A 9,017-nucleotide genomic window follows, 5' to 3' on the forward strand; every position below is an offset into this window, starting at 1 on the left:
CATTTGCTCTAACCGGATTTAGTAAAAGACTAAAAAAAAATCTGCATTCCTTGATGCAACTGAGAAGCTTTAGTCAACTGAGAAAAAATTAGTGACCTTTTACCAAAACTCAGCTGAACTGCAGGCAGTGTTAGTAATAAGTAGTAGTAGTTAGTAGTAAAAAAAAAAAAAAAGTGTCTCAAACAATTTTTTTTTGTCAATATTGGTAACGCTGTGGATACGAGTGAAAACGGGACTCAGTGTTTTTTCAATTTTCATGAACTACATAAACCAAGAAATTCAACTTTAGCTTTAACTTTTTCTTTTTCATGATGTACGGTATGATGTCCGTTTTATGCTGGACAAAAGACAATCTGAGGTCCCCCTGCTCCCAGCCATGACTGTTCTGTTACCGTAAAGGTCCAGGACTTTATATTGCAGTAGAAATTGAGCCCATAGTGAGGAAAAATTGGACAGAGACATAAAAAGACCCCAGAAACTGGTTGAGGTTCTGAGAATTAATCAAAGTCAGTGTGTGCAAAGACAAACCTTTATTACACCCCTTCCTATTTCTCTTTCTTTGATCCTTTCCTTTTTCCTTGTCTCCCATTTTTAATAAACTTTTCTGATCTATTAATTCGAAGTGACAGCCTGTTTGTATGTTAAGCACTCATTTAGGAACATTTATCTCTGAAAGAACTCTAAAATGAGAATTGCACCCCTAATAAAGGTATGTGCTCACTTTTCTATCACATGTCAGCCAGGAAATCATTTCCTGCAGGTCATAACTCATCAATCATTCAAAGCTGCAACTTACTCTTTGTGGAAGCCGCTTTCATTTCCCAAATATGTATTTCCTACATTTGGGATTTCAGACACATCTCTATTCAGTCAACTAATCTTTGAGTGGCCCCATTTATTCTGGTCATATCCACTTGCACAGTCACAGCCATACCATCAAGTCCATCACTGGATTCAATTTATTCCCCCAAAGCAACAGAATGTGGTTACCTCTCTGGCTATTAAGAGGTCTCATGAGTGCTAAGCGATAACACAGAGTTAATATTCGTTACTGACTCTCCTCCCCCTTTCCTGCTATGCTAGAATAGCTCCACTTATACATTTCTCAATTCTCAGTCTGCCAGTTTTTCTGCCAAAAGGGCTCATTGCCCATTGTGTGCATTGCCTGGCTGGGATTTAAGCAAACAAGGACAATTAAACCATTTTCATTTAGCCAACTTTGATTACTCATTTTGCTGCTGCTGCCCACACAGAGAGCTTGAGACTGAAGATTATCCTTTGGAGAATGAGTGCAAATAGACTCTTGTTTGCACAGTCATGTATAAAAGTAAGTACATGGAAACTGATGACCTTTTGACATATTGAGACAAGCAAACGTTTGATCCTGTTTGAAACAGTATCTATACATAAAAGAGGTGTACTTGAACACAACCTTGTGGAAAATTAGCTTTTAAAATGATTTATTTAACAAAAATATGATTTCTTCAATGAAAAAATGGCCTCAGAGGCTAGTATTGCCCTTCGGCAGAAATAACTTTTCATCCAGTGTCTGACATCAGCTTACTGAAATTTTGGACCACTCATACAACAAAAATACCCTCAACTGTAGGATATTTAAGGATTTCTTGCTTGTAACTGAACCTTTGAAGAATAGAACATGAAAAGCTGCCTTTGGTCTCCAAAAAAACAAGTTTACTGTCATTGTGGAACAATTCCATCTTTGTCTGAAACACATAATTCCAAGATGCCTCTTGTATGTTCACTGGCATACTGTAGTTTTGCTTTAAGTTTGTTTTGTTTTGGGGTTTTTTGACAGAAAAAGCTTCCTCCTGGCATGCCTCGGGTCATATTCGTGGAATCTCTTTCTGATTGTAGATGCATGTGCCTCAGCATCAACAGGTGCTAGAGTTACTTGGAGATCCTGCGAAGAAACTTTGAGAATCGTGGAGACTTTGTTTTTGCATCAAACAAACCGTTCTTGGGGAAATTTTGCCCAGATTGCCAGATACACTGACATTTATTTCAGATGGAAACGTCTTCCTAGACTTACAGGAATTCAAAGCTTGTATGTGACATGTAGATTTATGAGACTGACCACCACAAAATGTCAATTCAATGCATCGTATTTTGAGTACATTATATTTATTAATAGACAGGGTTTCAAAGTGGAGACTTGCCTGTCCAAATACATCAAAAAAGCCAACAACTTCCATTTGCTTTTTCACATGACTGTATCTTATCAGTGGAATTCAAAAATGATATCTCTCCGTAAATTTTGCTCTTTTCTCTTGACTTGTCTAACTCTCTGTTTGTTTGAGTCACTCAAACATCTTGGCAGCTTTCATATACTGCAGGCATCACTGAGAGATAAGATTCAAGAAACATGATGTCTTTTATTGCCCCACAGGGGAAACAAGTCAATGCCAAGCAACTGCTCTTTGAACTTGAAATCCCAGCAGATTAACGAGGGAGGGTTGAGTTATAGTGTCGCTCAGTGAGGATCCCGAAAATAGATCACAAAATGTCCCAGGTAAGTCGGAGGTTACATTCACCGGGAAGCCTTAGGTTCAACGTCAATGTGTAAGTAGAAAAGATGTTCTCAGTGATGCTTTTTTTAGTGGTATAACATGTGTATGTGTTTGAAAGTGGAAAACAAGAAGTCTGCCTTTATTTTCTTGTCAAGTCTTTTGCCATAGACACATAAAATAACGGTGCAGAGGTTCATTTAGGAAGAAATGCAGAGTAAAGTTTAGAATGGAGATGTGACTTCGAAAAAGATCAAGACTCTGAAATCATGCAAATGTCTTTGTGGTGATTTTTAGCAGCTGGAAACTTTACTTTGATCATCACCCTCATTGAGCGTTTTTGCAAACGAACATTTGCTTATTAAACAGAAAGTACAGATGTAGCTGAAACCATTGTCATTCATTTTGCAGATGTTTTTACACGATGATGGGGCTAGTTGAAAGAGCATAACTGAAGTTACTGCAATTTATCCCATGGGGGACATAAATGTGTGCACTGAATGTTTCGGCACTTTTTCACATTTCACTTATAACCACAAATGTCAAATTCATGTTGGTTCCAAGGGGCAGGGAAGTCTGGGAGAGAAAGAGATCATTAGAATTCATCTTCAGGACACCATGAAGGTCTGTGCAAAATTTCATGGCACTCCTATCTAATAGTTGTCAAGACGTCTCACTATAAATAAAAAATGTCAACACGCTGGTGGTGCTGGGGTGAAAGAGGATCACAGGGGATGTCATTCATCCAGAAATGTCTCTACTGTGAGATAGTCTCAATCAAAATGATGGACCAGATGACTGACAGACTGACGTTTCCATCCCAGCCGACAAAATAGGCTGAAGCCTTTTGAATTTAATACACGTTCAGTCACAAAATTTTACTGACCTGCATTGGTTTCCCCCCCCAAAAAATTACCAGCAACACTTTTAGTGACTCCTTCACCGCAACACTGACAAACACCAAGAAGAAAAAACACATTAGCCCTATTCTTAGATCCCTGCACTGGCTTCCTGTTAAACAGTAGAAGTGGATTTAAAGGCCTAACTTCTTATCGAGAAGTCTCTGAATGTTCTGGGACCAACACATATCAGAGAATATGTTCGTTTTTCAAAACTACAGGGACTTTTCACAGTTTCTTCACAGTTAGTGGTGGCCAGAGTTCAGACTAGACATGGTGAAATGGCATTTGGTCATTATTGTGTCCACTTCTGGAACCAGCTCTTCTTGGGACTTAAATTTGCCCCACAGCTGAAGACAGTTCATTTAAGTTTCATCTTAAAGCCTAAAAATGCCAGTACTTTTCTTAAAGTTGTGGTAACTTTTGTTCACTTAGTTTCAATTCCCCCCCCCCCTTTTTTTTATTTAATTGGATATTCCTATATATTGTTTTATATTATTAGTAGTATACATTTTATTTTTTCTATGCTTTTACTTTTCCTATTTTGTATCTTTTTTCCTGCTGTTTTAGTCAATCAGTTATTAATTATTCTATATTATTTCTGTGCACTTTATTCATCTTATCGCAGAAAGGAAAACAAAATAGACAGAACATCCCTTTTTCTACCTGGACAGGAAGTGTAGGGAGGAAGTGAGGTCATAAGGCCGACACACCTGTGAGTTAAGCTGCTGCTAACAAAGGAAGCATGAAGAACAACAGAGAGATTTCAAGAAGAATTTATCACCTTCTGGCCAAATTAGCTTAACAAATAATATATTGAAGTAAACAGAATAGTTTTGGAACACTTCCTGGTCCATAAGAAACTGATGGATATCAACTGACCTGAGGAGCAGGACTGGATATGAATTGTTCCACCTCTTCAGTTGCTTCAAAAGCTCCTTGGATGTCGGTATCTTTCGTTGGACCATGGTTCAGATAAGTCTTGTGTTTTTTTCCCTCCTCTTTCTTTTGCTTTAGTGTAGTGCGCACAATCTATCACATTAATCTCCCCTAAGGAGGGTTCCTTTACCAACACTACCGGACAGAAAAGTTACCTGCAACCCTCAAAACTGAACTGAAAAGCACCGAAATGATCATTCTTGAACTGGCATTAATTGGAAGTTTCCTTAAGTAATTAAGAGGCTTCATATTTTCTTCATCATGATATTGAGACAGAATGACTTTTTCAGATTTTTTTTGTTGATATTCTGTAGCGTGAACAAGCTGTAATCCTTGATATTTTTGTATTTGCTTCTAATTTTGGTTTAATGAAATGCGATTGTTATTATTACTATTACTATTACTATTATTATTATTATTATTAGTAGTAGTAGTAGTAGTAGTAGTAGCAGTAGTAGTATTATCATTATCATCATCATTATCAACAACAACAACTTTATTTAAATAGCACTTTTTTGAAAGAATGAGAAATACCAGGGAGGCAAAAGTGTAGAAATAGAGTTAAACATAGTAAAAGATTTCCAAAGTGAATCAATACAACACTAAAATGCCCCATCTAAGTAAGGAAACGAATGAAATGTAGTTGCTGGTTTTGCTTTTTCTTCTGGTGCTTTGTAGTTTTGTAGTGTAGGAGTTCAGCTATCCAGGCTTTCCCTCTGATTAGTTATGAAAATATCTATAGAAGTGGCAGGTGGAGAAGAGCCTTTAGTCCCCTGTCTAGTGCCTAAAACTATTTAAATATTAAGGATACCACTATGATACAAACTTGCCTCTACGGTTTTTGTTTTATCTCATTTAATTACTTGAGTTTTATTCTGTTGTATTTTGTATGTTTTTCCCTTACATGGCTCTCTTTTCCTTTCCCTGTAAACTACTTCTATGATGAGGTGTTGTATAAATAAACTTGGCTGCCTGCTTGCTCGGTGATCTCGGTCACATTAGCTGCTGCAGTTTCTGACCTTTCCCTGCTGCTGATGATCTTGAGAAACAATAGAATCTCCAAATAACTAGCCAGTGATTCCGACTTTATCGGTTCTCTGCTGCCATGTAATGAAACAGAGGTCAGTGCACAAAAAAAAGAGGTTTAGATGCACCAAACCAAAGCAGGACAGATACTGTCACCCATGTCTGGGTTCATTATTATCACACACACAAGGCGAAGCTGTGGAGGGAGGAGGAGAGAGTCCATATCAGTCTGATCCTGCTGCAGGTATGCTTGTCAGGTATGAAAAACACATTCTGACATCTTGTCATTTTGTCACCTTGTTGGTAAAAAAAAAAAAAACTAATAGATGTTGAACGTGATTATGTTAAAGAAGATGATTAGTTACAGTATGTATTTACAGCCAAATTAGCAGCATAGCTTCAGCACCATCTGATGGTGTTCATGGAATTTTGTACAGGAATCCATGGCTGTCAGAGGGTGAATTCTACTGACTTTAATGGAATCTGGGTGTTCCTCTTGAACCATCATGAGACAGACAGTTGTGGATTTGAGTGGCTTGTCTCGACAAGCACACAGTGAGAGGAGTTATTTTGGAGCCATAACAATCACATTAATTCTTCCCATTAAAAATATTTTATTTTACACTTGGATTGCAGTCGATATCATCACATGGTTCCAATGTCTTGAGTTAGCCTTTTCAAAACGGATCTCCATTATGCTGTAGAAAAAGAAAAAAAAAATCTAGCAGCAAGAGTGCCTGAAAAAATACTTTGCTTTTTGCATGCACATCTATCTAATTTATTTGCCCCTATAAATAAATTATTGATATATCATTTGGAAAAAGTAACTGAAATTTTATGATATGATATAAAAAATGAATACATTATATATTATATTTGTTTTGCAGTCAGTATGATCGTATGGTTCAAATGTCTTGAGTTACCCTTTCCAAAGAGACCTCAGTTATGCTGTTTTTTTTTTTTTTAATCCCATATTAAAAAAAAAAAACTGGAAAATCTAGCAGCAAGACTGCTGAAAAAAATATGTTAAATGGTGAAATACTGTAATGTTTAAAATCTGTAAAAATGTTGAAAATAAAAGCAAATATATTTTTTAAATGTTTTTTTGTGGATTTAAATATGGAAAAACAGTGCAATGTTAGTGACACAGATTGTAAAAAAAAAAAAAAACAAAAACCCCAAAAAACACTTTACTATCTCTAAAATTACACATTTTTTATGTGAATATTATTTACAGTTTTGGCCTGTTTTTTTCCACTCAGCATATAAATTAATAAATTTTTATGTGATTTTGCTGAATGTTATGTGATTTTTTTTTAAGTGGAAAAATCTGCAAAAGCAACAATGAATTGTCCAAAAATGTACAGTTAAAAAGTGTTTAAAGAAAAATTCCAGGGTACTGAGCCACTGCTGCTGCTGTTGCATCATCATCATTCTAATCATCATCATGCACCGTGGGTCACTGCTACCACCCACAGGTACTCAAACAATGTTGTGTCCTATGATTTAACGCAGCACTCTGATGTAGTTTCAAGGGACCTGAACGAGAATCAGCTTGACACAGCAGGAATTGTATTTGTAAAAGTGTATGGCTTTTGTAACTACGATAAATAGAATCATTCATTCAGAGGTCAGAGAGCAGGACTAGCACAGCTGCCTCTCATATATAATGTGTTTCAGGTGCAGCTGAGAAAGATTTATTAGACTATTGGTAAAATATCCACACACACACTTACCTCGTGTACGTGCTGTGGAGTTGTCTTGTACAACTTGTTTAGTGAAAGACTAAACATTTGAAGGTTATTTTCAGACCTTCTTGGGCTTTGTCAACATGTACAAAGGCATGTTTTTAAACGCAGCTTCCTCTGTGTATTTTGGCCTTTTGTTCACCTGTGAATGTAGCTTCAGGTCACCGAAAATGGACCTTTCAGAAAACTCCTTCCAGAGTGAAGATTTTCAGAAAATTTGCAGTGTTGACATGTAGACAAGAAGAAACATAGACTTTTGAAAAATGATGGAAGAGACACCCATGTTCACTGTCTGATTTGGTCCCATCAGATAATCACATGACTTTACAGCCAAGCAAGCAACACGCTGCTTCCTGTTTACACCCAGTCTACGTCTATGGTCATATGATATACATTTTCAGGCCTGTTGGTAGGAAAAGTGAAACCATCATTCTTGTTTTTTGAATGACAACATTCTATTGTGGATGTAACCTCGGGTGAGTTCAAATATCTATCTTTCCATCATATGTAGTATGCAAAAAAAAAAGATTCAGCATGTCCCAACACATGGAACACAGATGTAATATAACAAAAAATACTTGGATGTTCTATTACATGCATAGTTTTCTGCCCATAATCCCCTATACAGGCATGTCATGGTGTCTAATGCAAGTATAAACAAGTTTGAGCTGGCAAAAGTGCACAGACAGATAATGGATTATTTTGCACAACAGACTGTGAAGGTCAAAGGGTAAGGTGCAATGTTTTGACAAAATAGTTTGTCCCAGTTGGATGCATACTGGGTGGAACAGTACATACTTAGTAAGGACAGCTGCAGCACAAAAAAACTTGAAGCAAAATAACAAGTATGCGATTTGGAACGCAACCCAAATTCATATCCAACGTCTATCCATTTTTGTCTGCTTATCCGGGGTCTCGCTGGCTGCATGCTAAGTATTGCATTCCAGACATCCCTCTCCATAACAATGTCTTCAGGCTCCATCTTGGGGCTCCCGAAGCATTGCCAGGGCAGATGAGATATGTAATCCCTGCAGCGAGTTCGCGGTCTGCCCCGAGGTCTCCTCCCAGCTGGACATGCCTGGAAAACCTCCAGAGAAAGTGGTCCAGGAGGCATCCTGATCGGACGCCTGAACCACCTCAGCTGGCATGTTTCAATGCCAAGGAGCAGCGACTCCACTCTGAGCTCCATCTGGATGTCGGAGCTCCTCTTCTTATCTCTTAGGCTCAGCTCTGCCACCCCGCAGAGGAAACTCATTTCAGCCACTTGTATTTGCCGTCTCGTGCTTTCAGTCTCTGTCATAGTTCAACAATGCTGGCCTACTGGCTCAGAATTTCATGCATTTGGAAAATGTTCAGACGCTGACAGGTAGCTGAATCTGCAACAGGTTTTCAGCACTTTCAACACTACACTATAATACAAATAAAATAACGCTATTTTCTCGCTTATCATCCTCCACTGTTGCAGGCCAGGCATTCTTGTGTACCGCTGAATTGTAAAACTGAAAAAACAACAGGGTTGCCGCAGTCATTCAGCTCATACTGCAGCAAGTAATATTGAGCTGCCTAACCTTTGCCCCAACGCCGTTTTTGGAAAGAGGTCTGAGAGTCCTTGAATTTCCTGATGGGGCTACTAAGATAAAGAAGAATTCACAAGTTTAGATTCCTCCAGAGACTGAGAGCCCTGCAATGTAGGTCAGACATTATCTTGCTGTGAATCACATTTCAGCTGTCCTCATGAGACTCAGCAGTAAAAATCTATATCTCTCTACCTCTTTAACCATTTATCTGTCTCTCTATTGCACTTTATTTATGTGAAAGTGGTTCAGCTGCAAGAAATCAAATATTTCACTGGGATATAGCAGTATGTGTAGCTAAATATT

Source organism: Amphiprion ocellaris, chromosome 2 (assembly GCF_022539595.1).
Source record: "Amphiprion ocellaris isolate individual 3 ecotype Okinawa chromosome 2, ASM2253959v1, whole genome shotgun sequence".
Taxonomy (NCBI): domain Eukaryota; kingdom Metazoa; phylum Chordata; class Actinopteri; family Pomacentridae; genus Amphiprion; species Amphiprion ocellaris.